At 47.6% G+C, this 24,733-nt stretch overlaps 1 protein-coding gene across 1 annotated transcript in view; it reads right to left on the bottom strand.

Annotated features, from left to right (window-relative positions):
- The window catches only part of LOC119720871 (mucin-22-like), a 105,395-nt gene that overhangs the window by 16,577 nt on the left and 64,085 nt on the right, over positions 1-24,733 (bottom strand). The gene's annotated exons all lie outside the window — the stretch shown is intronic.

Below are 24,733 nucleotides of genomic sequence, written 5' to 3'. Positions count from 1 at the left end.
TTATTTCAGATACTGTGGTCTGAACAACTGTACTTGTAGCTTCAGCTTTGCTTGTGGCACTACCAGTTGTGCTTTCAACAGCCGAAGTCACATCAGCACCAGTGGTCACACCTTGAGTTGTAGTTAATTCAGATACTGTGGTCTGAACAACTGTACTTGTAGCTTCAGCTGTGGTTGTGGCTCTACCAGTTGTGCTTTCCACAGCTGATGTCACATTAGCAGTTGTTGTGTCTGCAGCAGGGGTGGCCACAGAACTTGAAGTCACTCCTGCAGTAGTGATTATCTCAGCAGTAGTTGTTTGGGCTGCTGAAGTGATTTCAAAAGTAGTTGGCTCTGCAACAGTGGTCTTAGCATCAGTGGTCACACCAGAAGTTGTAGTTACTTCAGATACTGTGGTCTGAACAACTGTACTTGTAACTGCAGCTTTGCTTGTGGCACTACCAGTTGTGCTTTCCACAGCCGAAGTCACATCAGCACCAGTGGTCACACCTTGAGTTGTAGTTACTTCAGATACTGTGGTATGAACAACTGTACTTGTAGCTTCAGCTGTGGTTGTGGCTCTACCAGTTGTGCTTTCCACAGCTGATGTCACATCAGCAGTTGTTGTGTCTGCAGCAGGGGTGGACACAGACTCTGTAGTCACTCCTGAAGTAGTGATTATCTCAGCAGTAGTTGTTTGGGCTGCTGAAGTGATTTCAACAGTAGTTGGCTCGGCAGCAGTGGTCTGAGCATCAGTGGTCACACCAGAAGTTGTAGTTACGTCAGATATTGTGGTCTGAATAACCGTACTTGCAGCTTCAGCTGTGGTTGTAGCTCTACCAGTTGTGCTTTCCACAGCTGACGTCACATCAGCAGTTGTGGTCTCTGCAACAGGGATGGCCACAGAACTTGAAGTCACTCCTGCAGTAGTGATTATCTCAGCAGTAGTTGTTTGGGCTGCTGAAGTGATTTCAACAGTAGTTGGCTCTGCAGCAGTGGTCTCAGCATCAGTGGTCACACCAGGAGTTGTAGTTACTCCAGATACTGTGGTCTGAACAACTGTACTTGTAGCTTCAGCTTTGCTTGTGGCACTACCAGTTGTGCTTTCAACAGCTGATGTCACATCAGCAGTTGTTGTGTCTGCAGCAGGGGTGGACACGGACTCTGTAGTCACTCCTGCAGTAGTGATTATCTCAGCAGTAGTTGTTTGGGCTGCTGAAGTGATTTCAACAGTAGTTGGCTCTGCAGCAGTGGTCTGAGCATCAGTGGTCACACCAGAAGTTGTAGTTATTTCAGATACTGTGGTCTGAACAACTGTACTTGTAGCTTCAGCTTTGCTTGTGGCACTACCAGTTGTGCTTTCAACAGCCGAAGTCACATCAGCACCAGTGGTCACACCTTGAGTTGTAGTTAATTCAGATACTGTGGTCTGAACAACTGTACTTGTAGCTTCAGCTGTGGTTGTGGCTCTACCAGTTGTGCTTTCCACAGCTGATGTCACATTAGCAGTTGTTGTGTCTGCAGCAGGGGTGGCCACAGAACTTGAAGTCACTCCTGCAGTAGTGATTATCTCAGCAGTAGTTGTTTGGGCTGCTGAAGTGATTTCAAAAGTAGTTGGCTCTGCAACAGTGGTCTTAGCATCAGTGGTCACACCAGAAGTTGTAGTTACTTCAGATACTGTGGTCTGAACAACTGTACTTGTAACTGCAGCTTTGCTTGTGGCACTACCAGTTGTGCTTTCCACAGCCGAAGTCACATCAGCACCAGTGGTCACACCTTGAGTTGTAGTTACTTCAGATACTGTGGTATGAACAACTGTACTTGTAGCTTCAGCTGTGGTTGTGGCTCTACCAGTTGTGCTTTCCACAGCTGATGTCACATCAGCAGTTGTTGTGTCTGCAGCAGGGGTGGACACAGACTCTGTAGTCACTCCTGAAGTAGTGATTATCTCAGCAGTAGTTGTTTGGGCTGCTGAAGTGATTTCAACAGTAGTTGGCTCGGCAGCAGTGGTCTGAGCATCAGTGGTCACACCAGAAGTTGTAGTTACGTCAGATATTGTGGTCTGAATAACCGTACTTGCAGCTTCAGCTGTGGTTGTAGCTCTACCAGTTGTGCTTTCCACAGCTGACGTCACATCAGCAGTTGTGGTCTCTGCAACAGGGATGGCCACAGAACTTGAAGTCACTCCTGCAGTAGTGATTATCTCAGCAGTAGTTGTTTGGGCTGCTGAAGTGATTTCAACAGTAGTTGGCTCTGCAGCAGTGGTCTCAGCATCAGTGGTCACACCAGGAGTTGTAGTTACTCCAGATACTGTGGTCTGAACAACTGTACTTGTAGCTTCAGCTTTGCTTGTGGCACTACCAGTTGTGCTTTCAACAGCTGATGTCACATCAGCAGTTGTTGTGTCTGCAGCAGGGGTGGACACGGACTCTGTAGTCACTCCTGCAGTAGTGATTATCTCAGCAGTAGTTGTTTGGGCTGCTGAAGTGATTTCAACAGTAGTTGGCTCTGCAGCAGTGGTCTGAGCATCAGTGGTCACACCAGAAGTTGTAGTTACGTCAGATATTGTGGTCTGAATAACCGTACTTGCAGCTTCAGCTGTGGTTGTAGCTCTACCAGTTGTGCTTTCCACAGCTGATGTCACATCAGCAATTGTGGTCTCTGCAACAAGGGTGGCCACAGAACTTGAAGGCACTCCTGCAGTAGTGATTATCTCAGCAGTAGTTGATTGGGCTGCTGAAGTGATTTCAACAGTAGTTGGCTCTCCAGCAGTGGTCTCAGCATCAGTGGTCACACCAGAAGTTGTAGTTACTTCAGATACTGTGATCTGAACAACTGTACTTGTAACTTCAGCTTTGCTTGTGGCACTACCAGTTGTGCTTTCCACAGCCGAAGTCACATCAGCACCAGTGGTCACACCTTGAGTTGTAGTTACTTCAGATACTGTGGTATGAACAACTGTACTTGTAGCTTCAGCTGTGGTTGTGGCTCTACCAGTTGTGCTTTCCACAGCTGATGTCACATCAGCAGTTGTTGTGTCTGCAGCAGGGGTGGACACAGACTCTGTAGTCACTCCTGAAGTAGTGATTATCTCAGCAGTAGTTGTTTGGGCTGCTGAAGTGATTTCAACAGTAGTTGGCTCAGCAGCAGTGGTCTGAGCATCAGTGGTAACACCAGAAGTTGTAGTTACGTCAGATACTGTGGTCTGAACAACTGTACTTGTAGCTTCAGCTTTGCTTGTGGCACTACCAGTTGTGCTTTCAACAGCCGAAGTCACATCAGCACCAGTGGTCACACCTTGAGTTGTAGTTAATTCAGATACTGTGGTCTGAACAACTGTACTTGTAGCTTCAGCTGTGGTTGTGGCTCTACCAGTTGTGCTTCCCACAGCTGATGTCACATCAGCAGTTGTTGTGTCTGCAGCAGGGGTGGCCACAGAACTTGAAGTCACTCCTGCAGTAGTGATTATCTCTGCAGTAGTTGATTGGGCTGCTGAAGTGATTTCAACAGTAGTTGGCTCTCCAGCAGTGGTCTCAGCATCAGTGGTCACACCAGAAGTTGTAGTTACTTCAGATACTGTGGTCTGAACAACTGTACTCATAACTTCAGCTTTGCTTGTGGCACTACCAGTTGTGCTTTCCACAGCCGAAGTCACATCAGCACCAGTGGTCACACCTTGAGTTGTAGTTACTTCAGATACTGTGGTATGAACAACTGTACTTGTAGCTTCAGCTGTGGTTGTGGCTCTACCAGTTGTGCTTTCCACAGCTGATGTCACATCAGCAGTTGTTGTGTCTGCAGCAGGGGTGGACACAGACTCTGTAGTCACTCCTGAAGTAGTGATTATCTCAGCAGTAGTTGTTTGGGCTGCTGAAGTGATTTCAACAGTAGTTGGCTCGGCAGCAGTGGTCTGAGCATCAGTGGTCACACCAGAAGTTGTAGTTACGTCAGATATTGTGGTCTGAATAACCGTACTTGCAGCTTCAGCTGTGGTTGTAGCTCTACCAGTTGTGCTTTCCACAGCTGACGTCACATCAGCAGTTGTGGACTCTGCAACAGGGATGGCCACAGAACTTGAAGTCACTCCTGCAGTAGTGATTATCTCAGCAGTAGTTGTTTGGGCTGCTGAAGTGATTTCAACAGTAGTTGGCTCTGCAGCAGTGGTCTGAGCATCAGTGGTCACACCAGATGTTGTAGTTACGTCAGATATTGTGGTCTGAATAACCGTACTTGCAGCTTCAGCTGTGGTTGTAGCTCTACCAGTTGTGCTTTCCACAGCTGACGTCACATCAGCAGTTGTGGTCTCTGCAACATTGGTGGCCACAGAACTTGAAGTCACTCCTGCAGTAGTGATTATCCCAGCAGTAGTTGTTTGGGCTGCTGAAGTGATTTCAACAGTAGTTAGCTCTGCAGCAGTGGTCTCAGCATCAGTGGTCACACCAGGAGTTGTAGTTACTTCAGATACTGTGGTCTGAACAACTGTACTTGTAGCTTCAGCTTTGCTTGTGGCACTACCAGTTGTGCTTTCAACAGCTGATGTCACATCAGCAGTTGTTGTGTCTGCAGCAGGGGTGGACACGGACTCTGTAGTCACTCCTGCAGTAGTGATTATCTCAGCAGTAGTTGTTTGGGCTGCTGAAGTGATTTCAACAGTAGTTGGATCTGCAGCAGTGGTCTGAGCATCAGTGGTCACACCAGAAGTTGTAGTTACGTCAGATATTGTGGTCTGAATAACCGTACTTGCAGCTTCAGCTGTGGTTGTAGCTCTACCAGTTGTGCTTTCCACAGCTGACGTCACATCAGCAGTTGTGGTCTCTGCAACATTGGTGGCCACAGAACTTGAAGTCACTCCTGCAGTAGTGATTATCCCAGCAGTAGTTTTTTGGGCTGCTGAAGTGATTTCAACAGTAGTTGGCTCTGCAGCAGTGGTCTGAGCATCAGTGGTCACAAAAGAAGTTGTAGTTACGTCAGATATTGTGGTCTGAATAACCGTACTTGCAGCTTCAGCTGTGGTTGTAGCTCTACCAGTTGTGCTTTCCACAGCTGACGTCACATCAGCAGTTGTGGTATCTGCAACAGGGGTGGCCACAGAACTTGAAGTCACTCCTGCAGTAGTGATTATCCCAGCAGTAGTTGTTTGGGCTGCTGAAGTGATTTCAACAGTAGTTGGCTCTGCAACAGTGGTCTTAGCATCAGTGGTCACACCAGAAGTTGTAGTTACTTCAGATACTGTGGTCTGAACAACTGTACTTGTAGCTTCAGCTTTGCTTGTGGCACTACCAGTTGTGCTTTCCACAGCCGAAGTCACATCAGCACCAGTGGTCACACCTTGAGTTGTAGTTAATTCAGATACTGTGGTCTGAACAACTGTACTTGTAGCTTCAGCTGTGGTTGAGGCTCTACCAGTTGTGCTTTCCACAGCTGATGTCACATCAGCAGTTGTTGTGTCTGCAGCAGGGGTGGACACAGACACTGTAGTCACTCCTGAAGTAGTGATTATCTCAGCAGTAGTTGTTTGGGCTGCTGAAGTGATTTCAACAGTAGTTGGCTCTGCAGCAGTGGTCTGAGCATCAGTGGTCACACCAGAAGTTGTAATTACGTCAGATATTGTGGTCTGAATAACCGTACTTGCAGCTTCAGCTGTGGTTGTAGCTCTACCAGTTGTGCTTTCCACAGCTGATGTCACATCAGCAGTTGTGGTCTCTGCAACAAGGGTGGCCACAGAACTTGAAGTCACTCCTGCAGTAGTGATTATCTCAGCAGTAGTTGATTGGGCTGCTGAAGTGATTTCAACAGTAGTTGGCTCTCCAGCAGTGGTCTCAGCATCAGTGGTCACACCAGAAGTTGTGGTTACTTCAGATACTGTGATCGGAACAACTGTACTTGTAACTTCAGCTTTGCTTGTGGCACTACCAGTTGTGCTTTCCACAGCCGAAGTCACATCAGCAGTTGTGTCTGCAGCAGGGGTGGACACAGACTCTGTAGTCACTCCTGAAGTAGTGATTATCTCAGCAGTAGTTGTTTGGGCTGCTGAAGTGATTTCAACAGTAGTTGGCTCGGCAGCAGTGGTCTGAGCATCAGTGGTCACACCAGAAGTTGTAGTTACGTCAGATATTGTGGTCTGAATAACCGTACTTGCAGCTTCAGCTGTGGTTGTAGCTCTACCAGTTGTGCTTTCCACAGCTGACGTCACATCAGCAGTTGTGGTCTCTGCAACATTGGTGGCCACAGAACTTGAAGTCACTCCTGCAGTAGTGATTATCTCAGCAGTAGTTGTTTGGGCTGCTGAAGTGATTTCAACAGAAGTTGGCTCTGCAGCAGTGGTCTGAGCATCAGTGGTCACACCAGGAGTTGTAGTTACTTCAGATACTGTGGTCTGAACAACTGTACTTGTAGCTTCAGCTTTGCTTGTGGCACTACCAGTTGTGCTTTCAACAGCTGATGTCACATCAGCAGTTGTTGTGTCTGCAGCAGGGGTGGTCACAGACTCTGTAGTCACTCCTGCAGTAGTGATTATCTCAGCAGTAGTTGTTTGGGCTGCTGAAGTGATTTCAACAGTAGTTGGCTCTGCAGCAGTGGTGTGAGCATCAGTGGTCACACCAGAAGTTGTAGTTACATCAGATATTGTGGTCTGAATAACCGTACTTCCAGCTTCAGCTGTGGTTGTAGCTCTACCAGTTTTGCTTTCCACAGCTGACGTCACATCAGCAGTTTTGGTCTCTGCAACAGGGGTGGCCACAGAACTTGAAGTTACTCCTGCAGTAGTGATTATCTCAGCAGTAGTTGTTTGGGCTGCTGAAGTGATTTCAACAGTAGTTGGCTCTGCAGCAGTGGTCTCAGCACCGGTGGTCACACCAGGAGTTGTAGTTTCTTCAGATACTGTGGTCTGAACCATTGTACTTGTAGCTGCAGCTTTGCTTGTGGCACTACCAGTTGTGCTTTCAACAGCCGAAGTCACATCAGCACCAGTGGTCACACCTTGAGTTGTAGTTACTTCAGATACTGTGGTATAAACAACTGTACTTGTAGCTTCAGCTGTGGTTGTGGCTCTACCAGTTGTGCTTTCGACAGCTGACGTCAAATCAGCAGTTGTGGTCTCTGCAACGTTGGTGGCCACAGAACTGGAAGTAACTCCTGCAGTAGTGATTATCCCAGCAGTAGTTGTTTGGGCTGCTGAAGTGATTTCAACAGTAGTTGGCTCTGCAGCAGTGGTCTCAGCACCAGTGGTCACACCAGGAGTTGTAGTTACTTCAGATACTGTGGTCTGAACACCTGTACTTGTAGCTTCAGCTTTGCTTGTGGCACTACCAGTTGTGCTTTCAAAAGCCGAAGTCACATCAGCACCAGTGGTCACACCTTGAGTTGTAGTTACTTCAGATACTGTGGTATGAACAACTGTACTTGTAGCTTCAGCTGTGGTTGTGGCTCTACCAGTTGTGCTTTCCACAGCTGATGTCACATCAGCAGTTGTTGTGTCTGCAGCAGGGGTGGACACAGACTCTGTAGTCACTCCTGAAGTAGTGATTATCTCAGCAGTAGTTGTTTGGGCTGCTGAAGTGATTTCAACAGTAGTTGGCTCGGCAGCAGTGGTCTGAGCATCAGTGGTCACACCAGAAGTTGTAGTTACGTCAGATACTGTGGTCTGAATAACCGTACTTGCAGCTTCAGCTGTGGTTGTAGCTCTACCAGTTGTGCTTTCCACAGCTGACGTCAAATCAGCAGTTGTGGTCTCTGCAACATTGGTGGCAACAGAACTTGAAGTCACTCCTGCAGTAGTGATTATCCCAGCAGTAGTTGTTTGGGCTGCTGAAGTGATTTTAAAAGTAGTTGGCTCTGAAACAGTGGTCTTAGCATCAGTGGTCACACCAGAAGTTGTAGTTACTTCAGATACTGTGGTCTGAACAACTGTACTTGTAGCTTCAGCTTTGCTTGTGGCACTACCAGTTGTGCTTTTAACAGCCGAAGTCACATCAGCACCAGTGGTCACACCTTGAGTTGTAGTTAATTCAGATACTGTGGTCTGAACAACTGTACTTGTAGCTTCAGCTGTGGTTGTGGCTCTACCAGTTGTGCTTTCCACAGCTGATGTCACATCAGCAGTTGTTGTGTCTGCAGCAGGGGTGGCCACAGAACTAGAAGTCACTCCTGCAGTAGTGATTATCTCAGCAGTAGTTGATTGGGCTGCTGAAGTGATTTCAACAGTAGTTGGCTCTCCAGCAGTGGTCTCAGCACCAGTGGTCACACCAGAAGTTGTAGTTACTTCAGATACTGTGGTCTGAACAACTGTACTTGTAACTTCAGCTTTGCTTGTGGCACTACCAGTTGTGCTTTCCACAGCCGAAGTCACATCAGCACCAGTGGTCACACCTTGAGTTGAAGTTAATTCAGATACTGTGGTCTGAACAACTGTACTTGTAGCTTCAGCTGTGGTTGTGGCTCTACCAGTTGTGCTTTCCACAGCTGTTGTCACATCAGCAGTTGTTGTGTCTGCAGCAGGGGTGGACACAGACTCTGTAGTCACTCCTGCAGTAGTGATTATCTCAGCAGTAGTTGATTGGGCTGCTGAAGTGATTTCAACAGTAGTTGGCTCTCCAGCAGTGGTCTCAGCACCAGTGGTCACACCAGAAGTTGTAGTTACTTCAGATACTGTGGTCTGAACAACTGTACTTGTAACTTCAGCTTTGCTTGTGGCACTACCAGTTGTGCTTTCCACAGCCGAAGTCACATCAGCACCAGTGGTCACACCTTGAGTTGTAGTTAATTCAGATACTGTGGTCTGAACAACTGTACTTGTAGCTTCAGCTGTGGTTGTGGCTCTACCAGTTGTGCTTTCCACAGCTGTTGTCACATCAGCAGTTGTTGTGTCTGCAGCAGGGGTGGACACAGACTCTGTAGTCACTCCTGCAGTAGTGAATATCTCAGCAGTAGTTGTTTGGGCTGCTGAAGTGATTTCAACAGTAGTTGGCTCTGCAGCAGTGGTCTGAGCATCAGTGGTCACACCAGAAGTTGTAGTTACTTCAGATATTGTGGTCTGAACAACTGTACTGGTAGCTTCAGCTTTGCTTGTGGCACTACCAGTTGTGCTTTCCACAGCCGAAGTCACATCAGCACCAGTGGTCACACCTTGAGTTGTAGTTACTTCAGATACTGTGGTATGAACAACTGTACTTGTAGCTTCAGCTGTGGTTGTGGCTCTACCAGTTGTGCTTTCCACAGCTGATGTCACATCAGCAGTTGTTGTGTATGCAGCAGGGGTGGACACAGACTCTGTAGTCACTCCTGCAGTAGTGAATATCTCAGCAGTAGTTGTTTGGGCTGCTGAAGTGATTTCAACAGTAGTTGGCTCTGCAGCAGTGGTCTCAGCATCAGTGGTCACACCAGAAGTTGTAGTTACTTCAGATATTGTGGTCTGAACAACTGTACTTGTAGCTTCAGCTTTGCTTGTGGCACTACCAGTTGTGCTTTCCACAGCCGAAGTCACATCAGCACCAGTGGTCACAGACTCTGTAGTCACTCCTGCAGTAGTGAATATCTCAGCAGTAGTTGTTTGGGCTGCTGAAGTGATTTCAACAGTAGTTGGCTCTGCAGCAGTGGTCTCAGCATCAGTGGTCACACCAGAAGTTGTAGTTACTTCAGATATTGTGGTCTGAACAACTGTACTTGTAACTTCAGCTTTGCTTGTGGCACTACCAGTTGTGCTTTCCACAGCTGATGTCACATCAGCAGTTGTGTCTGCAGCAGGGGTGGCCACAGAACTTGAAGTCACTCCTGCAGTAGTGATTATCTCAGCAGTAGTTGATTGGGCTGCTGAAGTGATTTCAACAGTAGTTGGCTCTCCAGCAGTGGTCTCAGCATCAGTGGTCACACCAGAAGTTGTAGTTACTTCAGATATTGTGGTATGAACAACTGTACTTGTAGCTTCAGCTGTGGTTGTGGCTCTACCAGTTGTGCTTTCCACAGATGAAGTCACATCAGCAGTTGTTGTGTCTGCAGCAGGGGTGGACACAGACTCTGTAGTCACTCCTGAAGTAGTGATTATCTCAGCAGTAGTTGTTTTGGCTGCTGAAGTGATTTCAACAGTAGTTGGCTCGGCAGCAGTGGTCTGAGCATCAGTGGTAACACCAGAAGTTGTAGTTACGTCAGATATTGTGGTCTGAATAACCGTACTTGCAGCTTCAGCTGTGGTTGTAGCTCTACCAGTTGTGCTTTCCACAGCTGACGTCACATCAGCACCAGTGGTCACACCTTGAGTTGTAGTTACTTCAGATACTGTGGTATGAACAACTGTACTTGTAGCTTCAGCTGTGGTTGTGGCTCTACCAGTTGTGCTTTCCACAGCTGATGTCACATCAGCAGTTGTTGTGTCTGCAGCAGGGGTGGACACAGACTCTGTAGTCACTCCTGAAGTAGTGATTATCTCAGCAGTAGTTGTTTTGGCTGCTGAAGTGATTTCAACAGTAGTTGGCTCGGCAGCAGTGGTCTGAGCATCAGTGGTAACACCAGAAGTTGTAGTTACGTCAGATATTGTGGTCTGAATAACCGTACTTGCAGCTTCAGCTGTGGTTGTAGCTCTACCAGTTGTGCTTTCCACAGCTGACGTCACATCAGCAGTTGTGGTCTCTGCAACATTGGTGGCCACAGAACTTGAAGTCACTCCTGCAGTAGTGATTATCCCAGCAGTGGTTGTTTGGGCTGCTGAAGTGATTTCAAAAGTAGTTGGCTCTACAACAGTGGTCTTAGCATCAGTTGTCACACCAGAAGTTGTAGTTACTTCAGATACTGTGGTCTGAACAACTGTACTTGTAGCTTCAGCTTTGCTTGTGGCACTACCAGTTGTGCTTTCAACAGCCGAAGTCACATCAGCACCAGTGGTCACACCTTGAGTTGTAGTTAATTCAGATACTGTGGTCTGAACAACTGTACTTGTAGCTTCAGCTGTGGTTGTGGCTCTACCAGTTGTGCTTTCCACAGCTGATGTCACATCAGCAGTTGTTGTGTCTGCAGCAGGGGTGGCCACAGAACTTGAAGTCACTCCTGCAGTAGTGATTATCTCAGCAGTAGTTGATTGGGCTGCTGAAGTGATTTCAACAGTAGTTGGCTCTGCAGCAGTGGTCTCAGCATCAGTGGTCACACCAGAAGTTGTAGTTACTTCAGATACTGTGGTCTGAACAACTGTACTTGTAACTTCAGCTTTGCTTGTGGCACTACCAGTTGTGCTTTCCACAGCCGAAGTCAAATCAGCACCAATGGTCACACCTTGAGTTGTAGTTACTTCAGATACTGTGGTATGAACAACTGTACTTGTAGCTTCAGCTGTGGTTGTGGCTCTACCAGTTGTGCTTTCCACAGCTGATGTCACATCAGCAGTTGTTGTGTCTGCAGCAGGGGTGGACACAGACTCTGTAGTCACTCCTGAAGTAGTGATTATCTCAGCAGTAGTTGTTTGGGCTGCTGAAGTGATTTCAACAGTAGTTGGCTCGGCAACAGTGGTCTCAGCATCAGTGGTCACACCAGAAGTTGTACTTACGTCAGATATTGTGGTCTGAATAACCGTACTTGCAGCTTCAGCTGTGGTTGTAGGTCTACCAGTTGTGCTTTCCACAGCTGACGTCACATCAGCAGTTGTGGTCTCTGCAACAGGGATGGCCACAGAACTTGAAGTCACTCCTGCAGTAGTGATTATCTCAGCAGTAGTTGTTTGGGCTGCTGAAGTGATTTCAACAGTAGTTGGCTCTGCAGCAGTGGTCTGAGCATCAGTGGTCACACCAGAGGTTGTAGTTACGTCAGATACTGTGGTCTGAATAACCGTACTTGCAGCTTCAGCTGTGGTTGTAGCTCTACCAGTTGTGCTTTCCACAGCTGATGTCACATCAGCAGTTGTGGTCTCTGCAACAGGGGTGGCCACAGAACTTGAAGTCACTCCTGCAGTAGTGATTATCTCAGCAGTAGTTGTTTGGGCTGCTGAAGTGAATTGATTAGTAGTTGGCTCTGCAGCAGTTGTCTCAGCACCAGTGGTCACACCAGGAGTTGTTGTTTCTTCAGCTACAGTGGTCTGAATAACTGTACTTGTAGCTTCAGCTATGGTTGTGGCACTACCAGTTGTGCTTTCCACAGCTGATGTCACATCAGCAGTTGTTATGTCTGCAACAGGGGTGGCCACAGAACTTGAAGTCAGTCCTGCAGTAGTGATTATCTCAGCAGTAGTTGTTTGGGCTGCTGAAGTGATTTCAACAGTAGTTGGCACTGCAGCAGTGGTCTCAGCACCAGTGGTCACACCAGGAGTTGTTGTTTCTTCAGCTACAGTGGTCTGAATAACTGTACTTGTAGCTTCAGCTATGGTTGTGGCACTACCAGTTGTGCTTTCCACAGCTGATGTCACATCAGCAGTTGTTATGTCTGCAACAGGGGTGGCCACAGAACTTGAAGTCAGTCCTGCAGTAGTGATTATCTCAGCAGTAGTTGTTTGGGCTGCTGAAGTGATTTCAACAGTAGTTGGCACTGCAGCAGTGGTCTCAGCACCAGTGGTCACACCAGGAGTTGTAGTTACTTCAGATACTGTGGTCTGAACAACTGTACTTGTAGCTTCAGCTGTGGTTGTGACACTACCAGTTGTGCTTTCCACAGCTGATGTCACATCAGCAGTTGTTGTGTCTGCAGCAGGGGTGGACACAGACTCTGTGGTCACTCCTGCAGTAGTGATTATCTCAGCAGTAGTTGTTTGGGCTGCTGAAGTGATTTCAACAGAAGTTGGCTCTGCAGCAGTGGTCTGAGCATCAGTGGTCACACCAGGAGTTGTAGTTACTTCAGATACTGTGGTCTGAACAACTGTACTTGTAGCTTCAGCTTTGCTTGTGGCACTACCAGTTGTGCTTTCAACAGCTGATGTCACATCAGCAGTTGTTGTGTCTGCAGCAGGGGTGGTCACAGACTCTGTAGTCACTCCTGCAGTAGTGATTATCTCAGCAGTAGTTGTTTGGGCTGCTGAAGTGATTTCAACAGTAGTTGGCTCTGCAGCAGTGGTGTGAGCATCAGTGGTCACACCAGAAGTTGTAGTTACATCAGATATTGTGGTCTGAATAACCGTACTTCCAGCTTCAGCTGTGGTTGTAGCTCTACCAGTTTTGCTTTCCACAGCTGACGTCACATCAGCAGTTTTGGTCTCTGCAACAGGGGTGGCCACAGAACTTGAAGTTACTCCTGCAGTAGTGATTATCTCAGCAGTAGTTGTTTGGGCTGCTGAAGTGATTTCAACAGTAGTTGGCTCTGCAGCAGTGGTCTCAGCACCGGTGGTCACACCAGGAGTTGTAGTTTCTTCAGATACTGTGGTCTGAACCATTGTACTTGTAGCTGCAGCTTTGCTTGTGGCACTACCAGTTGTGCTTTCAACAGCCGAAGTCACATCAGCACCAGTGGTCACACCTTGAGTTGTAGTTACTTCAGATACTGTGGTATAAACACTGTACTTGTAGCTTCAGCTGTGGTTGTGGCTCTACCAGTTGTGCTTTCGACAGCTGACGTCAAATCAGCAGTTGTGGTCTCTGCAACGTTGGTGGCCACAGAACTGGAAGTAACTCCTGCAGTAGTGATTATCCCAGCAGTAGTTGTTTGGGCTGCTGAAGTGATTTCAACAGTAGTTGGCTCTGCAGCAGTGGTCTCAGCACCAGTGGTCACACCAGGAGTTGTAGGTACTTCAGATACTGTGGTCTGAACACCTGTACTTGTAGCTTCAGCTTTGCTTGTGGCACTACCAGTTGTGCTTTCAAAAGCCGAAGTCACATCAGCACCAGTGGTCACACCTTGAGTTGTAGTTAATTCAGATACTGTGGTCTGAACAACTGCACTTGTAGCTTCAGCTGTGGTTGTGGCTCTACCAGTTGTGCTTTCCACAGCTGATGTCACATCAGCAGTTGTTGTGTCTGCAGCAGGGGTGGACACAGACTCTGTAGTCACTCCTGAAGTAGTGATTATCTCAGCAGTAGTTGTTTGGGCTGCTGAAGTGATTTCAACAGTAGTTGGCTCGGCAGCAGTGGTCTGAGCATCAGTGGTCACACCAGAAGTTGTAGTTACGTCAGATACTGTGGTCTGAATAACCGTACTTGCAGCTTCAGCTGTGGTTGTAGCTCTACCAGTTGTGCTTTCCACAGCTGACGTCAAATCAGCAGTTGTGGTCTCTGCAACATTGGTGGCCACAGAACTTGAAGTCACTCCTGCAGTAGTGATTATCCCAGCAGTAATTGTTTGGGCTGCTGAAGTGATTTCAAAAGTAGTTGGCTCTGAAACAGTGGTCTTAGCATCAGTGGTCACACCAGAAGTTGTAGTTACTTCAGATACTGTGGTCTGAACAACTGTACTTGTAGCTTCAGCTTTGCTTGTGGCACTACCAGTTGTGCTTTTAACAGCCGAAGTCACATCAGCACCAGTGGTCACACCTTGAGTTGTAGTTAATTCAGATACTGTGGTCTGAACAACTGTACTTCTAGCTTCAGCTGTGGTTGTGGCTCTACCAGTTGTGCTTTCCACAGCTGATGTCACATCAGCAGTTGTTGTGTCTGCAGCAGGGGTGGCCACAGAACTAGAAGTCACTCCTGCAGTAGTGATTATCTCAGCAGTAGTTGATTGGGTTGCTGAAGTGATTTCAACAGTAGTTGGCTCTCCAGCAGTGGTCTCAGCACCAGTGGTCACACCAGAAGTTGTAGTTACTTCAGATACTGTGGTCTGAACAACTGTACTTGTAACTTCAGCTTTGCTTGTGGCACTACCAGTTGTGCTTTCCACAGCCGAAGTCACATCAGCACCAGTGGTCACACCTTGAGTTGTAGTTAATTCAGATACTGTGGTCTGAACAACTGTACTTGTAGCTTCAGCTGTGGTTGTGGCTCTACCAGTTGTGCTTTCCACAGCTGTTGTCACATCAGCAGTTGTTGTGTCTGCAGCAGGGGTGGACACAGACTCTGTAGTCACTCCTGCAGTAGTGAATATCTCAGCAGTAGTTGTTTGGGCTGCTGAAGTGATTTCAACAGTAGTTGGCTCTGCAGCAGTGGTCTGAGCATCAGTGGTCACACCAGAAGTTGTAGTTACTTCAGATATTGTGGTCTGAACAACTGTACTGGTAGCTTCAGCTTTGCTTGTGGCACTACCAGTTGTGCTTTCCACAGCCGAAGTCACATCAGCACCAGTGGTCACAGACTCTGTAGTCACTCCTGCAGTAGTGAATATCTCAGCAGTAGTTGTTTGGGCTGCTGAAGTGATTTCAACAGTAGTTGGCTCTGCAGCAGTGGTCTCAGCATCAGTGGTCACACCAGAAGTTGTAGTTACTTCAGATATTGTGGTCTGAACAACTGTACTTGTAACTTCAGCTTTGCTTGTGGCACTACCAGTTGTGCTTTCCACAGCTGATGTCACATCAGCAGTTGTTGTGTCTGCAGCAGGGGTGGCCACAGAACTTGAAGTCACTCCTGCAGTAGTGATTATCTCAGCAGTAGTTGATTGGGCTGCTGAAGTGATTTCAACAGTAGTTGGCTCTCCAGCAGTGGTCTCAGCATCAGTGGTCACACCAGAAGTTGTAGTTACTTCAGATATTGTGGTCTGAACAACTGTACTTGTAGCTTCAGCTTTGCTTGTGGCACTACCAGTTGTGCTTTCCACAGCCGAAGTCACATCAGCACCAGTGGTCACACCTTGAGTTGTAGTTACTTCAGATACTGTGGTATGAACAACTGTACTTGTAGCTTCAGCTGTGGTTGTGGCTCTACCAGTTGTGCTTTCCACAGCTGATGTCACATCAGCAGTTGTTGTGTCTGCAGCAGGGGTGGACACAGACTCTGTAGTCACTCCTGAAGTAGTGATTATCTCAGCAGTAGTTGTTTTGGCTGCTGAAGTGATTTCAACAGTAGTTGGCTCGGCAGCAGTGGTCTGAGCATCAGTGGTAACACCAGAAGTTGTAGTTACGTCAGATATTGTGGTCTGAATAACCTTACTTGCAGCTTCAGCTGTGGTTGTAGCTCTACCAGTTGTGCTTTCCACAGCTGACGTCACATCAGCAGTTGTGGTCTCTGCAACATTGGTGGCCACAGAACTTGAAGTCACTCCTGCAGTAGTGATTATCCCAGCAGTGGTTGTTTGGGCTGCTGAAGTGATTTCAAAAGTAGTTGGCTCTGCAACAGTGGTCTTAGCATCAGTTGTCACACCAGAAGTTGTAGTTACTTCAGATACTGTGGTCTGAACAACTGTACTTGTAGCTTCAGCTTTGCTTGTGGCACTACCAGTTGTGCTTTCCACAGCCGAAGTCACATCAGCACCAGTGGTCACACCTTGAGTTGTAGTTAATTCAGATACTGTGGTCTGAACAACTGTACTTGTAGCTTCAGCTGTGGTTGTGGCTCTACCAGTTGTGCTTTCCACAGCTGATGTCACATCAGCAGTTGTTGTGTCTGCAGCAGGGGTGGCCACAGAACTTGAAGTCACTCCTGCAGTAGTGATTATCTCAGCAGTAGTTGATTGGGCTGCTGAAGTGATTTCAACAGTAGTTGGCTCTCCAGCAGTGGTCTCAGCATCAGTGGTCACACCAGAAGTTGTAGTTACTTCAGATACTGTGGTCTGAACAACTGTACTTGTAACTTCAGCTTTGCTTGTGGCACTACCAGTTGTGCTTTCCACAGCCGAAGTCAAATCAGCACCAATGGTCACACCTTGAGTTGTAGTTACTTCAGATACTGTGGTATGAACAACTGTACTTGTAGCTTCAGCTGTGGTTGTGGCTCTACCAGTTGTGCTTTCCACAGCTGATGTCACATCAGCAGTTGTTGTGTCTGCAGCAGGGGTGGACACAGACTCTGTAGTCACTCCTGAAGTAGTGATTATCTCAGCAGTAGTTGTTTGGGCTGCTGAAGTGATTTCAACAGTAGTTGGCTCGGCAACAGTGGTCTCAGCATCAGTGGTCACACCAGAAGTTGTACTTACGTCAGATATTGTGGTCTGAATAACCGTACTTGCAGCTTCAGCTGTGGTTGTAGGTCTACCAGTTGTGCTTTCCACAGCTGACGTCACATCAGCAGTTGTGGTCTCTGCAACAGGGATGGCCACAGAACTTGAAGTCACTCCTGCAGTAGTGATTATCTCAGCAGTAGTTGTTTGGGCTGCTGAAGTGATTTCAACAGTAGTTGGCTCTGCAGCAGTGGTCTGAGCATCAGTGGTCACACCAGAGGTTGTAGTTACGTCAGATACTGTGGTCTGAATAACCGTACTTGCAGCTTCAGCTGTGGTTGTAGCTCTACCAGTTGTGCTTTCCACAGCTGACGTCACATCAGCAGTTGTGGTCTCTGCAACATTGGTGGCCACAGAACTTGAAGTCACTCCTGCAGTAGTGATTATCCCAGCAGTAGTTGTTTGGGCTGCTGAAGTGATTTCAACAGTAGTTGGCTCTGCAGCAGTGGTCTCAGCACCAGTGGTCACACCAGGAGTTGTAGTTACTTCAGATACTGTGGTCTGAACAACTGTACTTGTAGCTTCAGCTGTTGTTGAGGCTCTACCAGTTGTGCTTTCCACAGCTGATGTCACATCAGCAGTTGTTGTGTCTGCAGCAGGGGTGGACACAGACTCTGTAGTCACTCCTGCAGTAGTGATTATCTCAGCAGTAGTTGTTTTGGCTGCTGAAGTGATTTCAACAGTAGTTGGCTCTGCAGCAGTGGTCTGAGCATCAGTGGTCACACCAGAAGTTGTAGTTACTTCAGATACTGTTGTCTGAACTGTACTTGTAGCTTCAGCTTTGCTTGTGGCACTACCAGTTGTGCTTTCCACAGCCGAAGTCACATCTGCAGTTGTGTCTGCAGCAGGGGTGGACACAGTCTCTGTAGTCGCTCCTGCAGTAGTGATTATCTCAGCATTAGTTGTTTGGGCTGCTGAAGTGATGTCAAGAGTAGTTGGCTCTGCAGCAGTGGTCTTAGTATCAGTGGTCACACCAGAAGTTGTAGTTACGTCAGATATTGTGGTCTGAATAACTGTACTTGCAGCTTCAGCTGTGGTTGTGGCTCTACCAGTTTTGCTTTCGACAGCTGACGTCAAATCAGCAGTTGTGGTCTCTGCAACAGGGGTGGCCACAGAACTTGAAGTCACTCCTGCAGTAGTGATTATCCCAGCAGTAGTTGTTTGGGCTGCTGAAGTGATTTCAACAGTAGTTGGCTCTGCAGCAGTGGTCTCAGCACCAGTGGTCACACCTTGAGTTGTGGTTACTTCAGATACTGTGGTCTGAACACCTGTACTTGTAGCTTCAGCTGTGGTTGTGGCTCTACCAGTTGTGCTTTCCACAGCTGATGTCACATCAGCAGTTGTTGTGTCTGCAGCAGGGGTGGACACAGACTCTGTAGTCACTCCTGCAGTAGTGATTATCTCAGCATTAGTTGTTTGGGCTGCTGAAGTGATGTCAAGAGTAGTTGGCTCTGCAGCAGTGGTCTGAGTATCAGTGGTAACACCAGAAGTTGTAGTTACGTCAGATATTTTGGTCTGAATAACTGTACTTGCAGCTTCAGCTGTGGTTGTGGCTCTACCAGTTGTACTTTCCACAGCTGACGTCACATCAGCAGTTGTGGTCTCTGCAACAGGGGTGGCCACAGAACTTGAAGTCACTCCTGCAGTAGTGATTATCCCAGCAGTAGTTGTTTGGGCTGCTGAAGTGATTTCAACAGTAGTTGGCTCTGCAGCAGTGGTCTCAGCACCAGTGGTCACACCAGGAGTTGTAGTTATTTCAGATACTGTGGTCTGAACACCTGTACTTGTAGCTTCAGCTTTGCTTGTGGCACTACCAGTTGTGCTTTCAAGAGCCGAAGTCACATCAGCACCAGTGGTCACACCTTGAGTTGTAGTTACTTCAGATACTGTGGTCTGAACACCTGTAATTGTAGCTTCAGCTGTGGTTGTGGCTCTACCAGTTGTGCTTTCCACAGCTGATGTCACATCAACAATTGTTGTGTCTGCAGCAGGGTTGGACACAGACTCTGTAGTCACTCCTGCAGTAGTGATTATAACAGCAGTAGTTGTTTGGGCTGCTGAAGTGATTTCAACAGTAGTTGGCTCTGCAGCAGTGGTCTCAGCACCACTGGTCACACCAGGAGTTGTTGTTACGTCAGATACTGTGGTCTGAACAACTGTACTTGAAGCTTCAGCTGAGGTTGTGGCACTACCAGTTGTGCTTTCCACAGCCGAAGTCACATCAGCAGTTGTGTCTGCAGCAGGGGTGGACACAGACTCTGTAGTCACTCCTGAAGTAGTGATTATCTCAGCAGTAGTTGTTTGGGCTGCTGTAGTGATTTCAACAGTAGTTGGCTCTGCAGCAGTGGTCTCAGCATCAGTGGTCACACCAGAAGTTGTAGTTACGTCAGATATTGTGGTCTGAATAACTGTACTTGTAGCTTCAGCTTTGCTTGTGGCACTACCAGTTGTGCTTTCCACAGCCGAAGTCACATCAGCACCAGTGGTCACAGACTCTGTAGTCACTCCTGCAGTAGTGAATATCTCAGCAGTAGTTGTTTGGGCTGCTGAAGTGATTTCAACAGTAGTTGGCTCTGCAGCAGTGGTCTCAGCATCAGTGGTCACACCAGAAGTTGTAGTTACTTCAGATATTGTGGTCTGAACAACTGTACTTGTAACTTCAGCTTTGCTTGTGGCACTACCAGTTGTGCTTTCCACAGCTGATGTCACATCAGCAGTTGTTGTGTCTGCAGCAGGGGTGGCCACAGAACTTGAAGTCACTCCTGCAGTAGTGATTATCTCAGCAGTAGTTGATTGGGCTGCTGAAGTGATTTCAACAGTAGTTGGCTCTCCAGCAGTGGTCTCAGCATCAGTGGTCACACCAGAAGTTGTAGTTACTTCAGATATTGTGGTCTGAACAACTGTACTTGTAGCTTCAGCTTTGCTTGTGGCACTACCAGTTGTGCTTTCCACAGCCGAAGTCACATCAGCACCAGTGGTCACACCTTGAGTTGTAGTTACTTCAGATACTGTGGTATGAACAACTGTACTTGTAGCTTCAGCTGTGGTTGTGGCTCTACCAGTTGTGCTTTCCACAGCTGATGTCACATCAGCAGTTGTTGTGTCTGCAGCAGGGGTGGACACAGACTCTGTAGTCACTCCTGAAGTAGTGATTATCTCAGCAGTAGTTGTTTTGGCTGCTGAAGTGATTTCAACAGTAGTTGGCTCGGCAGCAGTGGTCTGAGCATCAGTGGTAACACCAGAAGTTGTAGTTACGTCAGATATTGTGGTCTGAATAACCTTACTTGCAGCTTCAGCTGTGGTTGTAGCTCTACCAGTTGTGCTTTCCACAGCTGACGTCACATCAGCAGTTGTGGTCTCTGCAACATTGGTGGCCACAGAACTTGAAGTCACTCCTGCAGTAGTGATTATCCCAGCAGTGGTTGTTTGGGCTGCTGAAGTGATTTCAAAAGTAGTTGGCTCTGCAACAGTGGTCTTAGCATCAGTTGTCACACCAGAAGTTGTAGTTACTTCAGATACTGTGGTCTGAACAACTGTACTTGTAGCTTCAGCTTTGCTTGTGGCACTACCAGTTGTGCTTTCCACAGCCGAAGTCACATCAGCACCAGTGGTCACACCTTGAGTTGTAGTTAATTCAGATACTGTGGTCTGAACAACTGTACTTGTAGCTTCAGCTGTGGTTGTGGCTCTACCAGTTGTGCTTTCCACAGCTGATGTCACATCAGCAGTTGTTGTGTCTGCAGCAGGGGTGGCCACAGAACTTGAAGTCACTCCTGCAGTAGTGATTATCTCAGCAGTAGTTGATTGGGCTGCTGAAGTGATTTCAACAGTAGTTGGCTCTCCAGCAGTGGTCTCAGCATCAGTGGTCACACCAGAAGTTGTAGTTACTTCAGATACTGTGGTCTGAACAACTGTACTTGTAACTTCAGCTTTGCTTGTGGCACTACCAGTTGTGCTTTCCACAGCCGAAGTCAAATCAGCACCAATGGTCACACCTTGAGTTGTAGTTACTTCAGATACTGTGGTATGAACAACTGTACTTGTAGCTTCAGCTGTGGTTGTGGCTCTACCAGTTGTGCTTTCCACAGCTGATGTCACATCAGCAGTTGTTGTGTCTGCAGCAGGGGTGGACACAGACTCTGTAGTCACTCCTGAAGTAGTGATTATCTCAGCAGTAGTTGTTTGGGCTGCTGAAGTGATTTCAACAGTAGTTGGCTCGGCAACAGTGGTCTCAGCATCAGTGGTCACACCAGAAGTTGTACTTACGTCAGATATTGTGGTCTGAATAACCGTACTTGCAGCTTCAGCTGTGGTTGTAGGTCTACCAGTTGTGCTTTCCACAGCTGACGTCACATCAGCAGTTGTGGTCTCTGCAACAGGGATGGCCACAGAACTTGAAGTCACTCCTGCAGTAGTGATTATCTCAGCAGTAGTTGTTTGGGCTGCTGAAGTGATTTCAACAGTAGTTGGCTCTGCAGCAGTGGTCTGAGCATCAGTGGTCACACCAGAGGTTGTAGTTACGTCAGATACTGTGGTCTGAATAACCGTACTTGCAGCTTCAGCTGTGGTTGTAGCTCTACCAGTTGTGCTTTCCACAGCTGACGTCACATCAGCAGTTGTGGTCTCTGCAACATTGGTGGCCACAGAACTTGAAGTCACTCCTGCAGTAGTGATTATCCCAGCAGTAGTTGTTTGGGCTGCTGAAGTGATTTCAACAGTAGTTGGCTCTGCAGCAGTGGTCTCAGCACCAGTGGTCACACCAGGAGTTGTAGTTACTTCAGATACTGTGGTCTGAACAACTGTACTTGTAGCTTCAGCTGTTGTTGAGGCTCTACCAGTTGTGCTTTCCACAGCTGATGTCACATCAGCAGTTGTTGTGTCTGCAGCAGGGGTGGACACAGACTCTGTAGTCACTCCTGCAGTAGTGATTATCTCAGCAGTAGTTGTTTTGGCTGCTGAAGTGATTTCAACAGTAGTTGGCTCTGCAGCAGTGGTCTGAGCATCAGTGGTCACACCAGAAGTTGTAGTTACTTCAGATACTGTTGTCTGAACTGTACTTGTAGCTTCAGCTTTGCTTGTGGCACTACCAGTTGTGCTTTCCACAGCCGAAGTCACATCTGCAGTTGTGTCTGCAGCAGGGGTGGACACAGTCTCTGTAGTCGCTCCTGCAGTAGTGATTATCTCAGCATTAGTTGTTTGGGCTGCTGAAGTGATGTCAAGAGTAGTTGGCTCTGCAGCAGTGGTCTTAGTATCAGTGGTCACACCAGAAGTTGTAGTTACGTCAGATATTGTGGTCTGAATAACTGTACTTGCAGCTTCAGCTGTGGTTGTGGCTCTACCAGTTTTGCTTTCGACAGCTGACGTCAAATCAGCAGTTGTGGTCTCTGCAACAGGGGTGGCCACAGAACTTGAAGTCACTCCTGCAGTAGTGATTATCCCAGCAGTAGTTGTTTGGGCTGCTGAAGTGATTTCAACAGTAGTTGGCTCTGCAGCAGTGGTCTCAGCACCAGTGGTCACACCTTGAGTTGTGGTTACTTCAGATACTGTGGTCTGAACACCTGTACTTGTAGCTTCAGCTGTGGTTGTGGCTCTACCAGTTGTGCTTTCCACAGCTGATGTCACATCAGCAGTTGTTGTGTCTGCAGCAGGGGTGGACACAGACTCTGTAGTCACTCCTGCAGTAGTGATTATCTCAGCATTAGTTGTTTGGGCTGCTGAAGTGATGTCAAGAGTAGTTGGCTCTGCAGCAGTGGTCTGAGTATCAGTGGTAACACCAGAAGTTGTAGTTACGTCAGATATTTTGGTCTGAATAACTGTACTTGCAGCTTCAGCTGTGGTTGTGGCTCTACCAGTTGTACTTTCCACAGCTGACGTCACATCAGCAGTTGTGGTCTCTGCAACAGGGGTGGCCACAGAACTTGAAGTCACTCCTGCAGTAGTGATTATCCCAGCAGTAGTTGTTTGGGCTGCTGAAGTGATTTCAACAGTAGTTGGCTCTGCAGCAGTGGTCTCAGCACCAGTGGTCACACCAGGAGTTGTAGTTATTTCAGATACTGTGGTCTGAACACCTGTACTTGTAGCTTCAGCTTTGCTTGTGGCACTACCAGTTGTGCTTTCAAGAGCCGAAGTCACATCAGCACCAGTGGTCACACCTTGAGTTGTAGTTACTTCAGATACTGTGGTCTGAACACCTGTAATTGTAGCTTCAGCTGTGGTTGTGGCTCTACCAGTTGTGCTTTCCACAGCTGATGTCACATCAACAATTGTTGTGTCTGCAGCAGGGTTGGACACAGACTCTGTAGTCACTCCTGCAGTAGTGATTATAACAGCAGTAGTTGTTTGGGCTGCTGAAGTGATTTCAACAGTAGTTGGCTCTGCAGCAGTGGTCTCAGCACCACTGGTCACACCAGGAGTTGTTGTTACGTCAGATACTGTGGTCTGAACAACTGTACTTGAAGCTTCAGCTGAGGTTGTGGCACTACCAGTTGTGCTTTCCACAGCCGAAGTCACATCAGCAGTTGTGTCTGCAGCAGGGGTGGACACAGACTCTGTAGTCACTCCTGAAGTAGTGATTATCTCAGCAGTAGTTGTTTGGGCTGCTGTAGTGATTTCAACAGTAGTTGGCTCTGCAGCAGTGGTCTCAGCATCAGTGGTCACACCAGAAGTTGTAGTTACGTCAGATATTGTGGTCTGAATAACTGTACTTGTAGCTTCAGCTTTGCTTGTGGCTATACCAGTTGTGCTTTCCACAGCTGATGTCACATCAGCAGTTGTGGTCTCTGCAACAAGGGTGGCCACAGAACTTGAAGTCACTCCTGCAGTAGTGATTATCTCAGCAGTAGTTGATTGGGCTGCTGAAGTGATTTCAACAGTAGTTGGCTCTCCAGCAGTGGTCTCAGCATCAGTGGTCACACCAGAAGTTGTGGTTACTTCAGATACTGTGATCGGAACAACTGTACTTGTAACTTCAGCTTTGCTTGTGGCACTACCAGTTGTGCTTTCCACAGCCGAAGTCACATCAGCAGTTGTGTCTGCAGCAGGGGTGGACACAGACTCTGTAGTCACTCCTGAAGTAGTGATTATCTCAGCAGTAGTTGTTTGGGCTGCTGTAGTGATTTCAACAGTAGTTGGCTCTGCAGCAGTGGTCTGAGCATCAGTGGTCACACCAGAAGTTGTAGTTACGTCAGATATTGTGGTCTGAATAACTGTACTTGTAGCTTCAGCTTTGCTTGTGGCTATACCAGTTGTGCTTTCCACAGCTGTCACATCAGCAGTTGTGGTCTCTGCAACAGGGGTGGTCACAGAACTTGAAGTCACTCCTGCAGCAGTGATTATCTCAGCAGTAGTTATTTGGGCTGCTGAAGTGATTTCAACAGAAGTTCGCTCTGCAGCAGTGGTCTCAGCACCAGTGGTCACACCGGGAGTTGTAGTTACTTCAGATACTGTGGTCTGAATAACTGTACTTGTAGCTTCAGCTGTGGTTGTGGCTCTACCAGTTGTGCTTTCGACAGCTGATGTCACATCACCAGTTGTTGTGCCTGCAACAGGGGTGGCCACAGAATTTGTAGTCACTCCTGCAGTAGTGATTATCTCAGCAGTAGTTGTTTGGGAGATCATGGTTGTAACAGCTTCTGTGGTTCTGTCTCGAACAGTTGTCTCCTCTTCAGTGGTTAAACCAGAAGTTGTGCCATTATCAGCAGATGTTTGAGCAGCTGTAGTTGTTGCGGGACCTATTGTAGTCCCTTCGTCTACAGTATTGCGTGCAGGCGAA

This window comes from Patiria miniata, unplaced genomic scaffold (genome assembly GCF_015706575.1).
Source record: "Patiria miniata isolate m_02_andy unplaced genomic scaffold, ASM1570657v1 HiC_scaffold_9, whole genome shotgun sequence".
NCBI lineage: Eukaryota > Metazoa > Echinodermata > Asteroidea > Valvatida > Asterinidae > Patiria > Patiria miniata.
The sequence above is the reverse complement of the archived record's forward strand: the minus strand, read 5'-3'. Positions and strand labels throughout refer to the sequence as shown.